Raw genomic sequence first — 24975 nt, forward strand, 5'->3', positions numbered from 1 at the left:
GAGAAAAAGATAGAAGGGACAATGTTACTATCCTTTTACCACACTTGTGCTTCAAAGTAGCACCATGATCTTCATGATAGAGAGTCTCTCATTATGTCACTTTCATATACTAGTGGGAATTTTTTATTATAGAACTTGGCTTGAATATTCCAATGATGGGCTTCCTCAAAATGCCCTAGGTCTTCGTGAGCAAGCGAGTTGGATGCACAACCACTTAGTTTCTTTTGAGCTTTCATATACTTATAGCTCTAGTGCATCCGTTGCATGGCAATCCCTACTCACTCACATTGATATCTATTGATGGGCATCTCCATAGCCCGTTGATACGCCTAGTTGATGTGAGACTATCTTCTCCCTTTTTGTCTTCTCCACAACCAACATTCTATTCCACCTATAGTGCTATATCCATGGCTCACGCTCATGAATTGCGTGAAGATCGAAAAAGTTTTGAAAATGTCAAAAGTATGAAACAATTGCTTGGCTTGTCATCGGGGTTGTGCATGATTTAAATACTTTGTGTGGTGAAGATAGAGCATAGCCAGACTATATGATTTTGTAGGGATAGCTTTCTTTGGCCATGATATTTTGAGAAGACATAATTGCTTTGTTAGTATGCTTGAAGTATTATTATTTTTATATCAATATGAACTTTTGTATTGAATCTTTCGAATCTGAATATTCATACCACAATTAAGAAGATTTACATTGAAATTATGCCAAGTAGCACTCCGCATCAAATATACTGTTTTTATCATTTACCTACTCGAGGACGAGCAGGAATTAAGCTTAGGGATGCTTGATACGTCTCCAACGTATCTATAATTTTTGATTGCTCCATGCTATATTATCTACTGTTTTAGACATTATTGGGCTTTATTATCCACTTTTATATTATATTTGGGACTAACCTATTAACTGGAGGCCCAGCCCAGAATTGCTGGTTTTTGCCTGTTTTAGGGTTTCGAAGAAAAGGAATATCAAACGGAGTCCAAACGGAATGAAACCTTCGGAAACATGATTTTCTCTTCAGATAAGATCCAGGAGACATGGACCCTCCGTCAAGAAAGCCACGAGGTGGTCACGAGGGTAGGGGCGCGCCCCCCTGCCTCGTGGGCCCCTCAAAGCTCCACCAACGTACTTCTTCCTCCTATATATATCCACGTACCCCCAAACGATCGGGGACGGAGGCAAAAACCTAATTCCACCGCCGCAACTTTCTGTATCCACGAGATCCCATCTTGGGGGCTGTTCCGGAGCTCCGCCGGAGGGGGCGTCGATCACGGAGGGCTTCTACATCATCATCCAAGCCCCTCCGATGAAGTGTGAGTAGTTTACTTCAGACCTACGGGTCCATAGCTAGTAGCTAGATGGCTTCTTCTCTCTTTTTGGATCTCAATACAATGTTCTCCCCCTCTCTCGTGGAGATCTATTCGATGTAATCTTCTTTTTGCGGTGTGTTTGTTTAGACCGATGAATTGTGGGTTTATGATCGAGTCTATCTATGATTAATATTTGAATCTTCTCTGAATTCTTTTATGTATGATTGGTTATCTTTGCAAGTCTCTTCAAATTATTAGTTTGGTTTGGCCTACTAGATTGGTTGTTCTTGCCATGGGAGAAGTGCTTAGCTTTGGGTTTGATCTTGCGGTGTCCTTTCCCAGTGATAGAAGGAGCAGAAAGGCACGTATTGTATCGTTGCCATCAAGGATAACAAGATGGGGTTTTTATCATATTGCATGAAACTATCCCTCTACATCATGTCATCCTACTTAAGGCGTTACTCTGTTTTTAACTTAATACTCTAGATGCATGCTAGATAGCGGTCGATGAGTGGAGTAATAGTAGTAGATGCAGAATCGTTTCGGTCTACTTGTCTCGGACGTGATGCCTATATACATGATCATACCTAGATATTCTCATAACTATGCTCAATTCTGTCAATTGCTCAACAGTAATTTGTTCACCCACCGTAGAATACTTATGCTCTTGAGAGAAGCCACTAGTGAAACATATGGCCCCCGGGTCTCTTTCTCATCATATCAATCTCCATCACTTTATTATTGCTTTGCTTTTACTTTATTTACTTTGCATCTCTATACCAAAAATACCAAAAAAAATATTATTTATCATCTCTATCAGATCTCACTTTCGTAAGTGACCGTGAAGGGATTGACAACCCCTAAGCGCGTTGGTTGCGTTGAGCTATTGTTTTTGTGTAGGTACGAGGGACTCGAGCGTAGCCTCCTACTGCATTGATACCTTGGTTCTCAAAAACTGAGGGAAATTCTTACGCTACTTTGCTGCATCATCCCTTCCTCTTTAGGGAAATCCAACGCAGTGCTCAAGAGGTAGCACCCTAATGACTGCATCCTCTACCACGGTGCGTACGAGGATTTGAACGCATGCCCGGTATGCGGTGCATTGCTGTATAAGATCAGACGAGATGACCCTGGTGATGTTGACGGCGAGCCCCCCAGGAAGAGGGTTCCTGCGAAGGTCATGTGGTATGCTCCTATATACCATGGTTGAAACATCTGTTGAGAAACGAAGAGCATGCCAAGTTGATGCGATGGCACAGAGAGGGCCGTAAGAAAAGACGGAAGTTGAGAGCACCCGCTGATGGGTCGCAGTGGAGAAAATCAAGAGAAAGTACTGGGATGAGTTTGCAGCTGACCCAAGGAACGCATGGTTTGATTTAAGCCCGGATGACATTAATCCTTTCGGCGAGCAGAGCAGCAATCACAACACCTGGCCCGTGACTCTATGTATGTATAACCTTCCTCCTTGGATGTGCATGAAGCGGAAGTTCATTATGATACTAGTTCTCATCCAAGGCCCTAAGCAACCCGGCAACGACATTGATGTGTACCTAAGGCCATTAGTTGAAGAACTTTTACAGCTGTGGAATGGAAACGGTGTACGTGTGTGGGATGAGCACAAACATGAGGAATTTAACCTGCATGCGCTGCTGTTTGTAACCATCAACGATTGGCCCGCTCTCACTAACCTTTCAGGACAGACAAACAAGGGATACCACGCATGCACACACTGTTTAGCTGACACCGAAAATATATACCTGGACAAATGCAGGAAGAATGTGTACCTGGGCCATTGTCAATTTCTACCGACCAACCATCAATGTCGAAAGAAAGGCAAGCATTTCAAAGGCGAGGCAGATCACCGGAAGAAGCCCGACATGCGTACCGGTGATCACGTACTTGCTATGGTCAATGATTTACACGTAATCTTTGGAAAGGGTCCCGGCAAACTAGCTGTTCCGAATGACGGTGAGGGACGCGCACCCATGTGGAAGAAGAAATCTATATTTTGGGAGCTACCCTACTAGAAAGTCCTAGAGGTCCTCTCTTCAATTAACGTGATGCACGTGACAAAGAACCTTTGCGTGAACCTACTAGGCTTCTTGGGCATGTATGGGAAGACAAAAGATACAACTGAGGCACGGGAGGACCTGTAACGTTTGCACGAAAAAGACGGCATGCCTCCAAAGTAGTATGAAGGTCCTGCCAGCTATGCTCTTACCAAAGAAGAGAAGGAAATCTTCTTTGAATGCCTGCTCAGTATGAAGGTCCCGACTGGCTTCTCGTCGAATATAAATGGAATAATAAATATGCCAGAGAAAAAGTTCCAAAACCTAAAGTCTCATCACTGCCACCTGATTATGACACAACTGCTTCCGGTTGCATTGAGGGGGCTTCTGCCGGAAAATGTCTGATTAGTCATTGTGAAGCTATGTGCATTCCTCGATGCAATCTCTCAGAAGGTGATCAATCCAGAAATCATACCAAGGCTAAGGAGTGATGTGGCGCAATGTCTTGTTAGTTTCGAGCTGTTGTTCCCACCATCCTTCTTCAATATCATGACGCACGTCCTAGTTCATCTAGTCGACGAGATTTTCATTCTGGGCCCGTATTTCTACACAATATGTTCGCCTTTGACAGGTTCATGTGAGTCCTAAAGAAATATGTCCGTAACCGCGCTAGGCAAGAAGGAAGCATCTCCATGGGCCATCAAGCAGAGGATGTCATTGGGTTTTGTGTTGACTTCATTCCTGGCCTTAAGAAGATAGGTCTCCCTAAATCACGGTATGAGGAGAGAATGACTGGAAAAGGCACGCTTGGAGGGGACTCAATAATATGCAGGGACGGTCATTCTTGGTCTCAAGCACACTACACAGTCCTATAGAACTCTACCTAGGTGACCCGGTATGTCGATAAACACAAGAATAGTCTGCTCTCCAAACACCCGGAGCAGTGTGACGACTGGATTACATGTGAACACATCAGGACTTTCAACAGTTGGTTGGAAACACGTCTCAGAGGTGACAAAACTGTTTGTGATGAGTTGTACTCGTTGTCTAGGGGACCATCTTCGACTGTATTGACTTACAAAGGATACGAGATAAATGGGAATACATTTTACATGATCGCCCAAGATCAAAAGAGAACCAACCAAAACAGCGGTGTCCGCTTTGATGCAGCAACCAAGAGGGGAAAGGACACATATTATGGTTACGTAGTGGACATATGGGAACTTGACTACGGACATGATTTTAAGGTCCCTTTGTTTAAGTGCAAATGGGTCAATCTGTCAGGAGGCGGGGTACAAGTAGACCCACAGTACAGAATGACAACAGTGGATCTGAACAATCTTGGGTACACTGACGAACCGTTCGTCCTAGCCAATGATGTGGCACATGTTATCTATGTGAAGGACATGTCTACCAAACCAAGAAAAAGAAAAGATAAGGAGGCGAATACATCATACGATGAGCCAAAGTGCCACATAGTTCTTTCAGGAAAAAGGGACATCGTGGGAGTGCAGGGCAAGACAGACATGTCCGAAGATTATGAAAAGTTTCATGAAATTCCTCCCTTCAAAGTCAAGGCTGACCCAAGCATCCTGATAAATGATGAAGATTATCCATGGTTACGGCGCAATAAGAAAAGGACATAACCAAAGAAAAAGGGAAGACTTTCTCTCCACAACTATTGTGATGATACCATGCCAACTTTCAACCTTTTTCTAGTTCATTTGAAATGCCTGCTGTAACACACGAGTTTCTGTCGTTTTGTACACGAAGTGTATCCAGTTTTTGCCGTAACCCTCTCAACTTTTTAGCACATGCTATGTGGGTGAAATGATGATACCATGCCAACTTTCAACCTTTTCAGAGTTCATTTGTAGTGCTTTTCATTTTCAGGGTCATATAGCTTAAAAAATCAGTAAATGCATGAAAAATAACAAATGAAGTCAGAAAGGGTTGAAAATTGATGATGTGGCTTTGAATGGTGCATTTTGAACACACAAAAAGTCTGGAGTTCAAATAAGTTCAAAAAAATGAAATCCCTTTGTAACAGACGAGTTTCGGTATGAAACCCTGATACTTCGATAGAAATTGTCCATTTTGTACACGAAGTGCATCCAGTTTTTACCGTAACCCTCTCAACTTTTTAGCACATGCTATATGGGTGAAATGATGATACCATGCCAACTTTCAACATTTTCAGAGTTCATTTGTAGTGCTTTTCATTTTCAGGGTCATATAGCTCAAAAAATCAGTAAATGAATGAAAAATAACAAATGAAGTGAGAAATAGTTGAAATTTGATGATGTGGCACTAATAGGAAAATAAAATAAATAAAAACAATAATAATAAAAATAGAAACAAAAGAATCACGGAAAAACAGGGAAAATAAACAAAATAAAACGAAATAAACTTTAACTAATGACACTAAGAGATAGTTTATAATTTTTATTACCTGAAAGCAAAAAGAACCACGGAAAAACAATAAGTATTTTGCTTTAAGTAGAAACAAAATAAAATAAATAAAGCAAAAGAGAAAAAAAATAAAATAAAATAAATAAGTATAAACAAAATAAAATAAAATAAAATAAACTTCTATGAAATAAATAAGTAGAAATAAAATAAAATAAATAAAATATTTTTCTATGAAATAAAGAAGTAGAAAGAAAATAAGACAAAGTAAAATAAAATGAACTAAACTATAATAAAATAAAATAAATAAACCTTCATAAAATAAATAAAAATAGCAAGCGTAAGTATTTTGTTGTAAGTAGAAACAAAATAAAATAAATAAAGCAAAAAATAAAAGAAAATATTGGGAAAAAATGCCACCTACTGGGCCACCACGGCCTGAATACAAATAGAAACCCATCCATGGGCTAGGATTCAGGCCCGCAGAAGGCCCAGCAGCCCCACAGGCATAGCAGTGCGAGATTAGGCACACAGGCCTGCAGTTCAGAGGAGTTCAATGGACATGGCAGGGTAGGGTTTATAAACAGGTCATGCCGCTCCTCGGCTAGGGAGGTGAGACTAAACATCCCACCGCACTGCGGCTTTGGCAGGCGTAGCACATTGGTCCCGGTTGGTGGCACGAATCGGGACCAATGCACCCCTTTGGTTCCGATTTGTGGCACCAACCGGAACCAATGCCGACCTTTAGTCCCGGTTCGTGCCACCAACCGAGACCAAAGGCCTCTGCTTTCCTCCCTTTGGGCTGCTGAAAAGAGACCGTTGGTCCCGGTTGGAGGCAACAACCGGGACTAAAGGGCGTCATTGGTCCCGATTTTTGTCACGAACTGGGACCAATGCTTCATCTATATAAGCAGCGGTCGTGAAAAATTTCATTCAGTTCGTCTTCTCCGCATGACGACGCCGCGAGGCTGCCTGCCCTTTGCCTCGTCGTCGCCGTCGTTGCCCCTGCCTCCGACGCCGTCCCGCGCCGCCCCGACGCCGTCACCGCCCCGCGCCACCCCTGCCCCGACGCCGCCGGCCCTGCCGCCTCGTCGCCCGTCGCCGCGCGCGCCCCCGCCGTCGCCGTCGTCGTGCCGTGCCTCCTCGTCGCCGCCGCCTGTAGTGAGCTCATTCTCCTCGTCGCCGGACGCCCTCTGCATATATGCATTTTCCTAATTAAGTTTAGATGTGTAGTTTAGATGTGTAGTTAATTTAGATGTGTAGTTTAGATATTATTGTTGAATATGCAAATGTTTGTATGTTCATATGAAAAGAATATGTCAATTTTTTTCATAGAATTTTTATGATTTTTTTCTGTTGTAATTTTGTTCATAGAATTTTTATGATTTTTTTCTGTTGTAATTTTGTTCATAGAATTTTTATGATTTTTTTTGTTCATAGAATTTTCTTTGTCAATTTATGTATATGTTCATATTGTGTATGTATAGGAAAATTGTGTATGATCAAAGTCATTTATGTATATGTTCATATTTAGAAGAAAAAGCAGGAGAGGAAAAAGGAAAAAGAAGAAGAGGAAGAAGAAGAAGAAGAAGAAGAAGAAGAAGAAGAAGAAGAAGAAGAGAGGAAGAAGAGGAGAAATAAATAAGAAGATGGAAAAGAAGAAGAAACAAAGGAGAAGAAGAAAAAATAGAATAATATATTATTCTATTTTCTTCTTCTTCTCCTCTATTCATTTCTTCTTCTTCTCTTATTTTCTTCTTTTTTTTCTTCGATCTCCCTCCTCTATTCCTTTCTTATTCTCCTTTTTTTTCTTCATCTTCTTCCTCTTCTTATTTTTTATCGGGCATGTCATTGTTGATATACCCCCCTCCCCGATAACTTTTAGTAAGTATTACTTAGAAAGTGTTTAATATAATTAGTTAGAAAAACAATAGAACTAGTTAAAGTAGTTTATTTTTTGTAAGTACTACTTTATTTTATTTATAGTAAGTGCTTAGTAGTTGAACTAGTTGATTTAATAAAACTACTTTATTTTACTATAGAAGTAGGTTATTTTCAGCAAGAAAATTAATAGAACTAGTTTATTTTTTTAGCTCAAGCAATTATTCCCACATCGACGTCGACGATACCTATCCCGCATCCTCGTCGTCCACTCGCGGAGGAGGCCGGCTTGATCAGAGGGGCCATGTCCGGGACTGGGCTCCGTCGGGCTGGTATTGGGAGGTGCTACCTTCCCGGGGGCATAGGTTGGTGAGGAGCCAGCCCGTCGTTGACCCGATCCTTGTTTGGTGGTGGTCGTGTGGGCCAGTGACGGTGCCGAGGCTTTCGGACACCGCGGAGGTGGTACGTCACCGTGTCAGCGAGGAGGACGAGCACGTCCGTCGCTACATGGTTGCGTTGGAGGGAAGGTTCAACAATACCTGATAGGTTCTTCAGTGATCTCACTGGAGCTATGATCCTGTGATGGTGCTTTCTCTTTGGGTGCCCACCGCCCGCACCGATACCCGTCGGGCGTTACGGTTCTAGCTAGCTGTATTAGCGATGTTATATGTATGATAGTATTCGAGGTGTATTAGTGAAATATTCGACGATGTACGGACGCAAGAGATGATGTAGTTTTTCTTATAATTAAATGCATGCTAATTTGAATACTACTTTATTTTAAGATTTGGTTTTGCTTATTGAATGCTCTAATTGGAAAAGTACTCCTACTTTGAATGCTAAAATTGCAGAGCACTATGCAAGGCTTATGCATTTGATTAGTTGATAGCTTATAGGGTTTTTGTTTTTGCAGAAATCTAGGAACCCCTCCATCATCCCCGTCGTTGTCCCCGTCACCGACCCCCCTCCGACCTTGAGGTGAGACCAGCCAAATCTCCATGTCAATATGAGTCCTATAAAATTTAGTTGTAAGTTTAATATTTGAATTATGAACATAGGAAATGTCGTACTCGGATGACGAAAGTCTCCCGGGGGAGTGCGATTGGTGCCACGACGACCGAGGTCTGTGCGACAGGCCTCACCTGGACAAAGATCGGCGCTTCAGCATTAAGCTAGAGGATACCTTCAATGTTGAAACGGTACGCAACGACGACAAGTGTTTTTTTCGTAATTAAGCACGACTTCAACTATTTCAATGTGTAATTTTCATCTTTTACAATTCGACTAGCTTATACCATGCCATGCAAGACGCTATGTCTTGGAGAGGATGGGTTTTGAAGACCATGAAATTTTCGAAACAAAGAAAATTCACCTACGGACCCATCATTGTGTGGATTTTGAAGTAAAGTTGTACAATTCTGAGAGCGTAACCCATTTTGGTTGCAAAAAATGGGAAGCACTTTGCAAGATGTATGGTTTTCATGAGGATATGCTTGTGACCATGGATCTTAGTGATCCTGAAATCGAGCAAGACAATATGGACATTTGGGTCCTTGTTGATACGCCTCCAATTCTACCGCTATGTGAGTTTCTCAAACATAGTTATTAGCTAATTTATATTGTTCATTTCAAAATAGTTGATAACTTATTTCCATTGACAGCTTATTTTCATTCTTCAAAGAATGTGCGGAAGATGGTAGACAGAACCTACTACACCGAAGGCTCCGAATTAACTTATCAGGAGAAAAATCATCTGATCGCATTTTGTACTGATCTTGAGAATTACAATATCTACAATCAAACTCCTCAACATTATGGTCAATACGTGACACTAGTGCACGTGTTGAACTATGGTAACTACTATGGAGATACCCTGATAAGATTTTTTACTATTACGACATTCGTGCATCTTTTGCATACTTCTAAAACTAGTACATCATTTGCTAACTATGAAGTTATTACTATGTTTTTCAACAGATAATCCCAGAGAATTGTGTGCCTCATTTGATGTATCAGAAATGTACCCTTAATGTTTGGAACATACAGCTAGGTCATCCGACGAATCTCAACTGTCCATACCGGATTTCTAAAAGAAATGGAGACATGCAAATCAAAGGATGGAAAAAATGTATGGACAGTCGTAAGGAGGTTCTTGGAAGCAAAAGGAAGCGAAGCGCAAGAATTGGAGACAGGATGATCTCCATTCTCCATAATGGAGAGTCAGGGTCTATATTGTTTATGCTCTTTTACCTTAAAGAGGGTATTTAGGTCCTACCTAATACTGATGATCATGTGCCTAAAACAATTAAGCAGGGTTGCTTCGATGACTATGAGGATGATGATCGTATGACTTGTTATTAATTACGAGTAGAAGTTGTATGATGATGATTAGTAGGACTTATTATTATGATGATGCATGATGCGGGCATGAAGAGTTATTATATATTAGTGGGTGAAATGAACATGGATTGGATTGAAGTGAAGGCAACATGCGTGTGGTGCATGTCGAAAGTAGTACTAATCCAAACTTGATCAAGTTAGGATTAGTATTACTTTCGACATGCACCACACATGTTGCCTTCACTTTAATCTAAGCCATATTTAGGCATAGCAGTAGCGTTGGTAAACCAAGCACGGAGATAAGAGAGGACACTTATCTCTATTAGCTAGCTAACACACCCTAAATTATATGATTCAAAAAAAACACCCTAAATTACCCCCTAAACCACCCCTTTTCAGAAAAAAATAAAATAAAAACCTCAGTTCCTGCCAGCTGCTGACGCGTGGACGCCTATTTGGTCCGGGTTATTGCCACCAACCGGGACCAAAGGCCCTCTTACCTGGGCTCGCAGCATCGGCCACGTGGAGGCCCATCTGTCCCGATTCGTGTAAGAACCCGGACTAAAGGCCTAAGGTTTTAGTAACGACCCTTTAGTCCCGGTTCCAAAACTGGGACAAATGGCTCTGACGAACCGGGACAATAGAATTCTTTTGATGGTAAAATTTCTTGCGAAACACAATCTTTCATTTCGTGGTACTAACTCGACATTGTATCAAGATAATAATGGAAATTTCTTAGGCTTGGTTGAAATGCTAGCTGAGTTCGACCCAATTATTCAGGAGCATGTTAGGCGCATAACAAACAATGAAACTCATGTTCATTACCTTGGTCATGGGATCCAAAATGAGTTAATACATTTGCTTGCTTCTGCAATTAAGTCAGAGATAATTAAAAAAATTAAAGAAGCAAAGTATTTTTCCATTATACTTGATTGTACCCCTGATGCGAGCCACCAAGAACAAATGTCTCTGATAATACGATATGTCAATGCATCTTCGACTTTTGTTTCCATTGAGGAATCCTTTTTAGGATTTTTGGATGTCAATGATACAACTGGGCAAGGGCTTTTTGATGTTTTGCAGGAAGAACTACGGAATCTTGACCTAGATATAGATGATGTGAGAGGACAGAGCTACGATAATGGTGCGAATATGAAAGGTAAGAATAATGGTGTTCAAAGGAAACTTTTGGATAAAAATCCTAGAGCTTTTTATTCAGCATGTGGTTGTCATAGTCTTAATTTGACACTTTGTGACATGGCAAAAACTTGTGGTAAAGCAAAGGACTTTTTTGGAATCATACAACGCATCTACACAACATTTGCTAATTCAACTAAAAAGTGGCAGATCTTGAAAGATAATATAGATGATACAACAGGATTGACTCTCAAGTCGTTGTCATCTACTCGTTGGGAGAGTCGAATAGATAGTGTTAAAGCTATAAGATTTCAGCTTTCGAACATACGAGAAGCTTTACTGCAAGTATCTGATATTGATAATGATCCAAAAACTAGCAGTGAAGCTAAATCTCCCGCGAATAATGAACTTGGTGATTTTGAATTTTTAGTAGCTATTGTTATTTGGTATGACTGTATGCCGTCAATCTGGTTAGCAAGAACTTACAATCAAAGGATATGCTTATTGATGTTGCTATTGAGCAAGTGCATGGGCTAATTACCTTTTTTAATGGGTATAGAGACACTGGTTTTTGTAATGCATTGGAAACAGCAAAAGAAATTGCACTTGAAATGGAGATCGATCCTACATTTCGTCAAAAGCGTGAGATTAAAAGAAAGAAACAATTTGACGAAAGCCCAGATGATGTGTTAATTTTTTCACAACCTGCACATGAATCATTTAGGAGAAAATATTTATTCCTGTTGTTGATCAGGCTATCAGTTCACTTACAACAAGATTTGAGCAATATGAATCATTCCAAAAGAACTTTGGTTTTTTATTTACTTCTGAAGCACTAAAATCATTGGATGAGAAGAGCTTAAAATATTCTTGTAGTGTTCTTGAGGCTGCACTAAAGAGTGGGGGGAAATCAGACATTAATGGTAGTGAATTATATGTTGAGCTAAATTTACTTAAAAGTTTCATTCCAAATGATAATATGGGGCCGGTTGATATCTTGAAATTTCTTAAACGGCTAGATTGTTTCCCTAATGCAACTATTGCATATAGAATTTTGTTAACTATTCCAGTGACCGTCGCATCAGCTGAGAGAAGTTTCTCCAAATTGAAATTATTGAAGTCCTATCTACGTTCAACAATGACACAAGAAAGGCTCAGTGGGTTGGCTACTACAGCAATTGAAAATGATATACTGGAGGGGGTTGCTTATGAAGATCTAATTGAAGATTTTGTATCAAGAAATGCTCAAAGGATGGCACGCTTTGGCTAACAGAGTAAAAGATGGACCTGTAGCTCAAAATTCTAAGATTTTTCTCTTGTATTATGTAGTTCCTTGAGAAATCTGTACTGCTGTAGTGACTAATAAAAATAATGTTTAAATTGCCTACTTGACTTTCTTATACATGGGGCCTAAATTGTGATTTCGCTCCGGGGACTCAATTTCCGGGGTACGGCCCTGTCTCAAGTGCGCTAACGACGACCCAATCTTCCAAGAACAACACGCGCCAGCCAGATGAAACGGCGCAGCCACCAGCAGCCAAGGCGCTGGCCCTAGGAAGGGGCCGCGGCGTGCAAGGCCGTGATGGATACAATGGTTACAGCAGAGATGGTCGGAACTACAAGTGTTTATAACCGGTGCAATTCTGAGAACACTGGACATTTTCAAGGTCCACCCGGCAATTTTGTTGAAGATGTCGCCGGACCCAGGGATCGACTCCGAGGTGGCTATCGTCGCGGTGGGAGAGGGAGACGACCACCACCGCCTCGACACTATCCACCGCCACCACCGCCTGCTGCGGATATGGCCTCGGAGGACGAGCTCGAGCTACAGCTGATGGGGTGGGAGACCCATCCACATTACCAGCGGCGGCAGTGGACACGGTTCGGGCTCTGGCAGCAGTGCAAGTTCCGGTGACTATTGGAGGTGCTAAGTCTAGAGATTGCATGTCTAATAAAGGGCCGGAGAAAGCGGAGGGCGAAAAGCTCTCTAAGTGGGCAATTAAGAAGAAAAATTGCCCTGCTATAGAAGTGGTGAACCAGGTCATTTCGTGGCAGAGTGTATGAATGAGCTTTGTGATTATTGCCTCCGCTCCCAGCATGTGACCGGAGAATGCCCTCTCCTTTCCGGTCCTAAACCTGGCATTAACATTTTTGGGGTCTGCTGTAAGGAGTTGATGTTTTTTGAGACACCGGAGGTGGATCCTCTACCATAGATGGTTGAGAGTTCCTTCCTAGTAGTTATCAGAGTTACTAATGGACAGTTAACCGAGGCTCAGATCGTCAGACAGTTACGTGAATTAGTGCCGGGTAATTATCAGTGGCACCTGGAGCAGTTAGAAGGTCAGTCTTATAAGGTTGACTTTCCCACTAAAGAGGATCAGATGCATTTTCTTAAGTGGGGTTTATGCAGAGTTACGAGCACAAGCATTGTTATCGCTTTCGACGAGTGGAAGCAGGAGGAACCTGAGGGTACACCTTTGGAGAAGGTGTGGGTTTGTTTTTATGGTGTGCCACCTAAATATGTAAAACACTTTCTGATTGCTTGGAGTTTGGGTGGTTTGATTGGTAAGACAGAAAAGGTTGACATGCCATTCACTCGCGCACAAAACGCTGCGAGGCTATTGGTCAGTGTTGTGAGTGTTGAGCATATACCAGATGTAGTCAGATGGACACATGCTGGAGTCACTTATGTCTTAGAGCTTGAGATCGAGGATACTGCAGTTTCCGAGGATGGGGATGAGACACAAGACATGGATACGGCTGAGGGTGGCGGCGCACCCGAGAACCAGGAGAAGGGGGCCGATGATACACAGCCGGAGTCGGATAAAGGGCCTGCTTCACAACCAAATAAGGTAGCCAGTTCTACCAAAGAGGCACTCTCGTCCACTACTCCGATGAACACGCTTCGCTTTGGTTCCTTTGTACCAGGGTCTGCACCTAGCCGGTTATGGAGCACCAGGGTCGAGGCAGATGACCCGACAGAGCTTGAGCTGCCACCAGTGCCGAATATAGTCGGCGATGTGACGACCGCAGAGCCTACTCCCGGTGCGAGGTTGGATTCTGTTGTGGTGGCCGTGGGCAGGATGTCCTTCACACCCAGATACCAGAGTCCGACTTTGCGTTTGCGGGAGAGGCGCCTGGACAGGAGGTCTATGCCGTTCTTGCTACTTCGATGTCTCCGGTCGAGTTGGGGTGAGGTGCGGGAAGGAGTCCCGTGCTATAAGCCCCCCACCCCCCCCCCCCCAGGACCGCACCATTCAGAGTGGCGAGCCGGGGGTGAGATGCGGGAAAAAGTCCCGTGTCGTAACCCCTTCGCAGTATCGCACAGAGCAGGGTGCCGAGGGACTACGTTTTCCGCGGGTGATAAGGAGGACGGGATCAGTGAGCAGGCGTCTCCATGGTTCTCCTCCCCCTTGACACTCGCACCGGAGGTTCACTCCACCACGCCCTACCCTCCTTCACCGACGGTAAGAGAGGGGCGTGGGAGTCCTGACCTCACCCCTCGCGAGAGGACCACGGAGGAGCTCATCTCTTTTGGCGGGATTGCGGATCCGGTGTCGGCTGGCAGGCGTGTCAGCAACCGGATCCAGGGACAGCCGGATGCGGACGACCAGCAGTTAGCGCGTGCCAAGAGGGCCGCCATGCTTCGTCATGCCGAGACTACTGCAGGTTATCTTCAAAGCTACAGCTTGGATCCGTACGTGGTTCTTACTCACTCCTATGGACTCCATGGAGCCTTTGGTTACTGGGTGCAGCCAATGGGAGATGGTGGCTCGGGTTATATTCAACCGGTTCGGATGGCGTTCGCATAACAGGATAGGAGTCTAGAGAGCTTGTCCTTATTATCACCGTATCGGTTGTCTTTGTCCGCTTGTATTTTTCAGTCTTATGTTCTATATCTTGCTCCGTTTACGAGCTGTAAGACTTTATGATGATACTTTCTTGATTTTTAATAAAAGGACCGCATGCATCATCATGATGCAGAGGCCGGGGGCATACCTCCATTTCCAAAAAAGTTGCACAATAAATGAAGCCTTTTTTTAACTAAACTCTGAACCATCCAACAAAATGAAAATGAATTTGATATTGAAATGCATCAATATGAACTCACTCAGTACACGAGATACCATTGCTGTTCTATTTCAGTTCAATACTGAAACCTTCAAATTTATCAATCATCAAAGACATACATGACTGAATATATACACTTTGTCTCGGAAGAAGAATATTACCTAGTGCCCGGGGTGCAGCAAGCTGGCCGGGTGGACACATGAGAATGGAATCCTGCGCCCAGCCGAGGCATGGGCCGGCACTCGGCGGCAGCAGCAGTCCCGTACGGCGCTAGGCGGACTGCACTGCAGCACGGCGGCCAGGGCGCTGCGGTCACCGGAGGTTGAGCTCGCACCGTCGCACCGTCGCATGGAGCTGCACCAAGGGGCGGGGTGGAGGCTGAAGACGCCACTGGAGAGGACATCGATGGCTGCTGGACCTGGACCAACGGTCAGCGAACTGAGCCATGGCTAGGGTTCGTCGCGCGGGTGCGTGTGAGGAGTGAGGACAGAAGGTCCAGGCGGAGTCGGGGAATCAACAGAGGAGAGGGACGCGAGACCGGGCCGACGATCAGCCGCGCTGATTAGCTGCGGAGGCGGCCGAAATCGAAGGCGGTGGAGGAGCGCAGGAGAGTATTGGGAATTTCGAGCGAAAGGGGGGTTTTATTTTTTTGAGAAAGAGCAAAAGGGAGATGAGACGCACGAGACGGTTCCCATGGGCCTTGCCCAATGTCGGTTGTGTGCTGACCTACAGGGCCCATTCTGTGACATGCACGTGACGAACGGGGTCCACTTCGTAAAATGACGCTGGAGCTCTCACGGGCGTTTATTTTCTGGGAGGTTAGAGCATCTCCATCCGCGCCCCCAGAAACGCCTTTCCAGGCGTTTTTTTCGTGCCGACGCTGAAAAATTGATCCAGTTGCGTTTCCAGAAGCCCGATTTTCGCCGCCTGGGCCGAATTTAGCGCAGGCGAACCCAGGCCAAACCCGTGGCGCTGGGGCGCTCGGGAGTGCCGGGACGAGCGGTTTTGGCATGAAAGAGCCGCGGGTCCGCCGCGTCAGCGACACTGCGCGTCATCTTCCCCGAACGCCTCGATTTCCCGCGGGGAATCAATGGCAAGGCTGCCGCTGGTCAGCCATACCAGTGATTCCTCACGGGCGGCGCGTTCACGGGGCGGCGCCGCTATATAAGCTGGTGGCCTCCCTCGCCTCTGGCTACACCAGCCACACCCGCCCTAGCCCGGCCTCTACCTCTCCCGAGCACCGCCGCCGAGCCCTGCCTCTCCCGAGCGCCGTTTTGGCTCCTGTTCCAGGCGAACATCTCGGCGCCGCCGGACATGCGCGCCGGGCCGACAAGGTGGAAGTTCAGCAGCGGGGGAGTGGCCATTCCCCCATTGCCCGACGCCGTGACCAAACCCGGGTACTTCGCCGTGGAGGTCGACGTCGTGCGCGCCTCCCTCACCGCCGCCCAACTCTCCCTCCCCCAGTACGCCGCCGACAACCATGCGGCTTGGGCGGCGTACTTCGAGCGCCGTCAGCAGCAGCGGCTGGCGTCCACCAATGGCGCGGCGGTCGTCGGCGGCATGAAGAACAGCGAGGGGCGCCGCCTGTGATGGGGTGTCCCCGGCCGCACACTCGAGGGCGTGCTGACACACCTCGAGGGCGGAAACAACCCGCCGTTGGCGTACCCCCCGGCGAGGGCGGCCGCCATGGCCACGGCTCACCGCCGACGCCACGGGCAATGGTTGCCCAGGACGTTCGGTGCCTCCTCTTCTTCCTCCTCATCACGCTCTTCTTCGCACTCCTCCGGCTCTCCGGCGTTGCTCGGCGTCAAGGCCGAGCCCGTGGCGGAGACGCCGCTCGGACGGCGCACTCACAGCGCCGGCATCGTCATCAACGAGGGCGGCCGGCGCGCCTCCTCGTCGGCTCCTCCTTTGCGCTTCGTCAAGCCCAAGACGGAGCCGGGGCTCGCGCCGGTGAAGACGGAGCCTGGCCTCCTCCCCACGATGAAGACAGAGCATGATGACGACGTCGAGCTCGACGATGACGCGGCCCTGGAATGGGCGCGCGCGGACTCCCTGAAGATGGCGAGGGAGCGCCAGTGCGCCGCGCTGCAGCACTTCGTGCAGCGCCGCCGGGGCCGCGACGAAGGAGGCGTCATCGTCATCGAGGACAGCGACGACGACGACGCGCCGCCGCCACCAGCCCGCATTGGCGACGCTGGTCAGGGGTCCACCAGGGACGGCCTCATCAAGGAGGAGAAGCCCAATGATGGCGGCGACGATGGCGGCGGCGACTACTCGGCGTTCAGCCAGTTTCATTTTTAGATTAGTTATCTATTTTGCTATGTAATGAAAAACCGCGAACATGTCTAATATATGCCCAAGTTTGCCGAAATTTAGTCGTGTTTAGCCGAACTTCGCCGAACTTTGCCGAAATTTGCTTTACTTTTTTTAATCGCGCCTGGGGGCGGCCCTGGGGCCGGCGGCTGGGTACCAACTCGTCCCCAGGCCCATTTTTTGCGCCGGCTCACCCTCAGGTGGCGATATTAGGCGCCCCCTGGGGGGCCAACGGCTGAAGATACTCTTAGTAACTCTAACGATGACAGTGGGGTCGCAAAAATACAATTATTAATGAAAAATAACAGTACCAAATACTAGCCACACATATATGCAGTTACCAGACTGAAAGGGGTACCTTTCATAACAAGGCTGAATTTGTCAGACAAGAGATATGCAGTTCAAAATACAAACCAAAAGCGATAGCTCGAATCCAAATAAGATAACTGAAAGCAAGACAATGGTGTTATAAACTTACATTTTGCATGCGTGATACAAGCCTCGGCTGCTCTATTATTCTCTCAGATACATCTGCTACGGCTGAAGAAAGAAAAGCGCTCGTTGACCAAATCATGTAGCAACATGTCCCTGCATACCCGATGTCTCTCAAGCCCATGATTTAAGCTGCTAACATTTTGTCTCCTATCGATCCAAAGCATGGCAGTCAACTTCCTTATCAATATTTCTTCCTTCCACTGTTCCACTTTGAGTTTCCCTTCCACTTACAACATAGTTTACTCTACTCGACCTCTTATACATGGCTTTATTGGATGAATTTTTTTAACCACATCGTCCAACTAAATGATGGCTATTAATTATCTAATTGTTGCACGGGCAAGGATCATGTGGTTCCTACTGATGATCATTTTCCTTTGCTCATTTAAGAATGAAGTTCTTGTGCTCAGTATTTATGGAGATTTAGTACCGAGCAACTATAGTAGTCACCACATGGGCCGTACACCAGCTTAGGTTGCTACTTTGTATTAGTTGCATCACAAGAAGAATACCCTACAGAAGATCATTCATAAGAATTTGTAATGATTAATGGGTTGGACAAACAAGTTGGTTTCAAGCATTCAACTCACTCATTAATCACATAAGAGTACATTAACTGTAAAGCTTTCACATGACGATTCAGAACCCTATATCATCTACAAAAAGCTCATTCAGAAGAAACTATGATGGATGAGATACATATGTACACTGAAAACAATTTGAAGACCTTCAACCACTTAAGCCATGACTAAGAGTATCTCCAGCCGCACCCCCAACAGGCCCTCCCCAGACGTTTTTGTCGCGCCGGCGCCCAAAAACGACCGAAATTGGTGCCGAAATTTTTCCCCGGCTCGGGCCGAAATTGGTGCCGGCGGACCCAGGCCGAACCCGGCGCCCTGTGGGACGCCTGGGGCGCCGGCACAAGCGAAAAGGGTGCGTGGGTCCGCCCTGTCGGCAAGTCGAGCGCCTCTTCCCGCCGTTTCTTCCCGTTTCCCCCCCACTTCCCTCCCATTCTCTCCATTCCTCCCGCTTCACCCTCCCGATCGCCTCCCAGCCGGCCACCATGCCACCGAAGAAGTACGTCACTCCCCGCGCCGCGGCAATCGCGACCGCCTCCGTCGCCCAGCCGAAGCAGAGGAAGCCGAGGGCGCCGCCGTCCAAGCCACCAGGCATGACAAACGCCGAGTGGAGGGCGGAAGTTCAGCGACAGGAGGCTGTCACCGTCGACCGACGGAACAGGGCGATCGCCAAGAAGGCCCGTGACAATGCGGCGCGGGCGGCTGCGGCTTCGGCGGACCAAGTCGAGGCCGAGGCGACTCGCGCGGGGATGATGAATCTTCCCGGCAGCCACGACCAGTACACGCCATGGGGCCAGCAAGGCGTCGGCTCTCCGTCGCCACAACCATGGGGATGCGCGCCTTGTCGGGCTACACCGATGGGGACGTGCACGATGGGTTCAACCCCAACGTCACATTCCCGCATGGACACCCGGCCCAGCGCACGCCCTCGCCTGCCTTCACCGGCGTGTAGTACCCTGCATACAACTACTCGTCGCCCGCCTACGCGTCCTCCCCGATGCCCCCTCTCCGCCGTGGCGCGCTGCCCTTCTCGCACCTCGGCGACACCAACGAGACCGAGGCTGACATGGACGACATCATCGCGATAGGCTCGGCCACGGCCGCCACGTCTCCCGGATTCGTCACCCCGGACGACACGGTGGATCTCAGCGGCGGCATGGACGGTGAGCTCGGCTACGTCTACGGCGAGGAGGGGGAGGAGGAGGAGGAGGACGACGACGACGACGAAGAGGAGGAGGAGGAGGAGGAGCCGGTGACTGTTTCGGAGAGGGGGCGCAAGAAGAAGAAGCAGGCGGCCAGGTCCGGCGAGCCGCGCATGGAAAGTCGTCTGCCTCGACCCGACCACCGGCACGAACCAGAGCATCGAGACGTACTGGGAGCGCATCAAGGCCGAGTTCGACGAGCGCAAGCTCGTCAACCCCTACTTCAAAGGCGTCTACATGCAGCGCGGGGCGAAGGTGATGGCGAACCATTGGGGGCGTATCCAGGGGGCGTGCAACAAATGGCATGGGTTCGTCGAGGAGATCGCGGCTCGCCCGAAGAGCGGCGCCAGCGTTGAGGATCAGGTATGGCACGCCGCCTGTGTGCGCCCGCCAACTGTTTGTTCTTCTGCGTAGTTGCTGCGCATGTTCGCCTTGTATCGGCAGGGCAACAACGACGCCGAATTCAAGTACCTCCACGTCTACAAGTGCCTTGACATGTGCGAGAAGTGGGCGGAAGTCCGGCGCACCCTCGACAAGGCCAGGAGACTTACAAGCCGGACGCGCCGACTCCGGGCGCGTCAGAAGGGCGGCCGGATGGCAACAAATGTGCCAAGAAGTGGAAACACGCCGATGCGGCCACCGCTCGTGTGCAGGAGTCCATCGAGCACTGCCTCGCCGACACACAGGCCCGAGCCGCCCTTCGTGAAGAGAAGAACGAGGCGCGGTGGTTGGCGTTGATGTCGAGCAGCGCCGTCAAGCTCGACCTACTCCGGACCAACGTCGCCGTGAAGAAGAGAAACACCGACCTGACTTTCCTGCTGGGTGGGGCCGACATGCTCCAGAGCAACGACGAGGCGGTCAAGGCGTGGTACTTGGCAGAGCGTGGCCTCATCTTGAACCAGCTTCCCTCGACGACGACGCCCCCGCCGACGCCCACGCCGACGACGCCGCCAAGCCCGAGCGATGATGCCGTCGAGACTCCCCACAGCACAGAAGCCATGCCGACGCCGCCAAGCACGGAGACCCCACCAAGCCCGCGCACACCGACTCCGCCGACGCCGGAGGCCGACCTCGCCATCTGATGCACACGCGCGTCCTTTCTGTTTTTTGTACGCCGGACTTTTCATTCGATCGACGAACTTGTGGCCGCTTGATCGCCGGATTTGTGGCGTCTATTTTGTGAGCGGGAATGACTACGTTTGAATTTGACGTGGCTGGGGGTGGCGCTTGGGGGCGTGGCTGGGAGGTAGGTCGCTCCCAGGGGCCAATCTAGCGCCGGTTCGCCCCAGGCCGCTCTTTTTCGGTGCCCTTGGGGGCTCAACGGCTGGAGATTCTCTAAGTATTCAGTTCACACAAAACTCATAGAGATTGAGCGTAGACTTACTAGATGATAATATATAATATTATGGAGCAACGACTGCAACACATCCATTTAGAATAGAAGCAATTAAACTAGAGTATGCAATAAGTCATGTTGTTACATTCACATCCAACTAGCAGTTTTGGGGTGGACAACTTTGCTTCACTGTTCCAATATATTTCAAAATTGCCCCCGCCTCGGACAAGCCCCCGCGTCGCCCCCCCAACCCTAGCACTACCACCAAGCTCCCCTCCCTCCCCTCGTTGTCACCGGAGGATGCTGGTGGGCGGCAGGGGACGGGGCCCCAGTTCATGTGCTCGTGCTCTGTTGTTTGGTGCGCTAGAGCGGCAGGAGCACGTGGTGGCATAGTGGGCGGTTGTCTGCGCGCAGGGGAGGTTGAGATGGCATGGACCGCGTGCATACTGGTGCTGCTATGGCGGCGGCCGGCTGCTGATGCAAGCGGCAGAGATGAGGGTGTCCAGATTTGGGCCGCAACAATCACTCTGCCCCCACCCACTCTTCTCCCTCCTCCCAGCCCTCCCGGCAGTCGTCGGTGGTTTGCGCTAGGTTAGTGAGCACACGCACGGCGACCCTAACAGTTGCTGCTATGTTGTGCCCCGGTAATCTTGGCGGTGGAGGCTGTGGGCCGGCGTGGCGGCGGCACGATGCGGGTGGCTGCTGTCGCCTCCTAGACGCACTCCTGGCGGTGGTCGGCCTGCTAGCGTTGCGCTGGTCGGTGCCCACTCCTGCGACGACAATGTTCCTAGCCCCCCCCCATGTGTGTTGGCCTTCTCCGGCGTTCTTTGCCATGTCCAGCCCGCCACTGCATCTGAGTTATTTGCTCATAGTTCGGGGCGAAATCCCCATGTGGCGATGGCCTACGCAGTCAATGGCGACGCCTGAGGGTCCCGTCACCTCCTTGGAGGCGTTGGCATGATCCTGACCTAACCTTTTGCTCGGGCACCGGGAGAAGTCCTAGGTCAGACCTCTCGGATGGGGCAACAGAGGCGTCTCAATGTCGTTTCCCTCTTGAAGGTGCTACTTTGGCTGGAAGTGGAGTACTTGATGCGGAAAATGGTGGCTGGTGATGCATCACTCTGGCATAGAATGCTGCACAAGGAGCAGGTCACAATGTATGCCAACACCGGCGCTCCCCCAATGAATGCTACACCAGTTCCAGTCGGGCCCTACCTTTCACCAGCCGACTCTCTAGGCGCATGGGTGTGAGGTACGTTGGCCAGGGCGGTCAATCGTCCCTGGAGGTGTGATAACCCACAAGTATAGGGGATCGCAATAGTTTTCGATAAGTAAGAGTGTCAAACCCAGCGAGGCGCTAAAGGTCGAACAAATATTCCCTCAAGTTCTATCGACCACCGATACAACTCTACACACGCTTGACGTTCGCTTTACCTAGAAAAAGTATGAAACTAGAAGTACTTGGTAGGTGTTGTTGGATAGGTTGCAAGATAATAAAGATTACGTAAATAAAAAGTAGGGGCTGTTTAGATTAAGAAACAATAAAGTAAATATAGCGAGTGTGGAAAAGTGGTGGTACGAGTTGCGAAATTGTCCCTAAGCAATTGACTACTTTACTAGACCGATAGCAAGTATTATGTGGGAGAGGACACTGCTAGCATATCATCCCTGACTTGGAATTCTATGCACTTCTGATTGGAACTATTACCAAGCATCCGCAACTACTAATGTTCATTAAGGTAAAACCCAACCATATCCTTAAGATATATTGGCCCCCCTTCAATCCCGTATGCATCAATTTCTATGCTAGGTTGAAGCTTCTGTCACTCTTGCCCTCCAATACATAGTCCAATCAACATACAACTAACCCTAGGGTGTGATCCACGTGCGCAATCATATGATGGGCACCAAAGGACAGCAACATAACCACAAGCAAATTAAATCAATCATAGAAATTCATCAACCACCGATAGGACAACGAAAATTTACTCAGACATCATAGGATGGCAACACATCATTGGATAATAATATAAATCATAAAGCACCATGTTTAAGTAGAGGGTACATCGGGTTGCGGGAGAGTGGACCGCTGTAGATAGAGGGGGGAAGGTGATGGAGATGTTGGTGAAGATGGCGGAGGTGTTGGTGTAGATCGCGGTGATGATGATGGCCCCCGGTGGCACTCCGGTGCCACCGGAAGCGAGGGGCAGAGAGCCCCCCTCTTTCTTCTTCTTCCTTGAACTCCTCCCTAGATGGGAGAAGGGTTTCCCCTCTGGTCCATGGCCTCCATGGCACGGGAGGGGCGAGAGCCCCTCCGAGATTGGATCTGTCTCTCTGTCTCTCTCTGTTTCTGCGTTCTAAGATTCTTCCCTTTCACCGTTTCTTATATTCCCGGAGATCTGCAACTCCGATTGGGCTGAAATTTTAACACGGTCTCTATCCAGATATTAGCTTTCTTGCAGCGAAAGAAGGGCATCAACTGCCTTATGGGTGGCCCACGAGGGTCAGGGGCGCGCCCCCTTCCTCGTGGCCACCTCGGGCACCGTCTCACGTGGATTTTTCTTCCCAAAAATCATATATATTCCAAAAAAATCTCCATCAGTTTTTATCCCGTTTGGACTCCGTTTGATATGGATATTCTGCGAAACAAAAAACATGCAACAAACAGGAACCGGCACTGGGCACTGGATCAATATGTTAGTCCCAAAAATAGTATAAAAAGTTGCCAAAAGTATATGAAAGTTGAAGAATATTGGCATGGAACAATCAAAAATTATAGATACGACGAAGACGTATCAGCATCCCCAAGCTTAATTCCTTCTCGTCCTCGAGTAGGTAAATGATAAAAAAGATAATTTTTGATGTGGAATGCTACCTAGCATAATCTTGATCACATATCTAATCATGGCATGAATATTAAGATACGAGTGATTCAAAGCAATAGTCTATCATTTGACATAAAAACAATAATACTTCAGGCCCACTAATAAAGCAATCATGTCTTTTCAAAACAACAAGGCCAAACAAAGTTATCCCTACAAAATCATATAGTCTAGCTATGCTCCATCTTCACCACACAAAATACTCACATCATGCACAACCCCGATGACAAGCTGAGCAATTGGTTCATACTTTTTAACGCGCTTCAACATTTTCAACCTTCACGCAATACATGAGCGTGAGCCATGGACATAGCACTATAGGTGGAATAGAATGGTGGTTGTGGAGAAGAGAAAAAGAAAAAGATAGTCTCACATCAACTAGGCGTATCAACGGGCTATGGAGATGCCCATCAATAGATATCAATGTGAGTGAGTAGGGATTGCCATGCAACGGATGCACTAGAGCTATAAGTATATGAAAGCTCAAACTGAAACTAAGTGGGTGTGCATCCAACTTGCTTGCTCATGAAGACCTAGGGCATTTGAGGAAGCCCATCGTTGGAATATACAAGCCAAGTTCTATAATGAAAATTTCCACTAGTATATGAAAGTGATAACTCAAGAGACTCTCTATATGAAGAACATGGTGCTACTTTGAAGCACAAGTGTGGTAAAAGGATAATAACATTGCCCCTTATCTCTTTTTCTCTCATTTTTTTTCTTTTCTTCTTCTTCTTTTTTCTGTAGGCTTCTTTGGCCTCTCTCTTTTTTTTGGGGGGGGGGGCTTCTTTGGCCACTTTTATTTTCATAACCTCACATGGGACAATGTTCTAATAATGATGATCATCACACTTTTATTTACTTACAACTCAATATTACAACTCGATATCTAGAACAAAGATATGACTCTATATGAATGCCTTCGGCGGTGTACCGGGATGTGCAATGATCTAGCGTAGCAATGACATAAAAAATGGACAAGCCATGAAAACACCATGCT

At 47.4% G+C, this 24975-nt stretch overlaps 2 pseudogenes; both read left to right on the plus strand.

Moving 5' to 3' along the window:
• Positions 1 to 20180: 20180 nt before the first annotated feature.
• Positions 20181 to 20839, plus strand: LOC147958170 (uncharacterized; annotated as a pseudogene).
• A 107-nt stretch (positions 20840 to 20946) lies between these two features.
• Positions 20947 to 22205, plus strand: LOC147958171 (uncharacterized; annotated as a pseudogene).
• The last annotated feature ends 2770 nt before the right edge of the window (positions 22206 to 24975 follow it).

This window comes from Triticum urartu, chromosome 7A (genome assembly GCF_056163025.1).
Source record: "Triticum urartu cultivar PI428250 chromosome 7A, HENAU_Tu73, whole genome shotgun sequence".
NCBI lineage: Eukaryota > Viridiplantae > Streptophyta > Magnoliopsida > Poales > Poaceae > Triticum > Triticum urartu.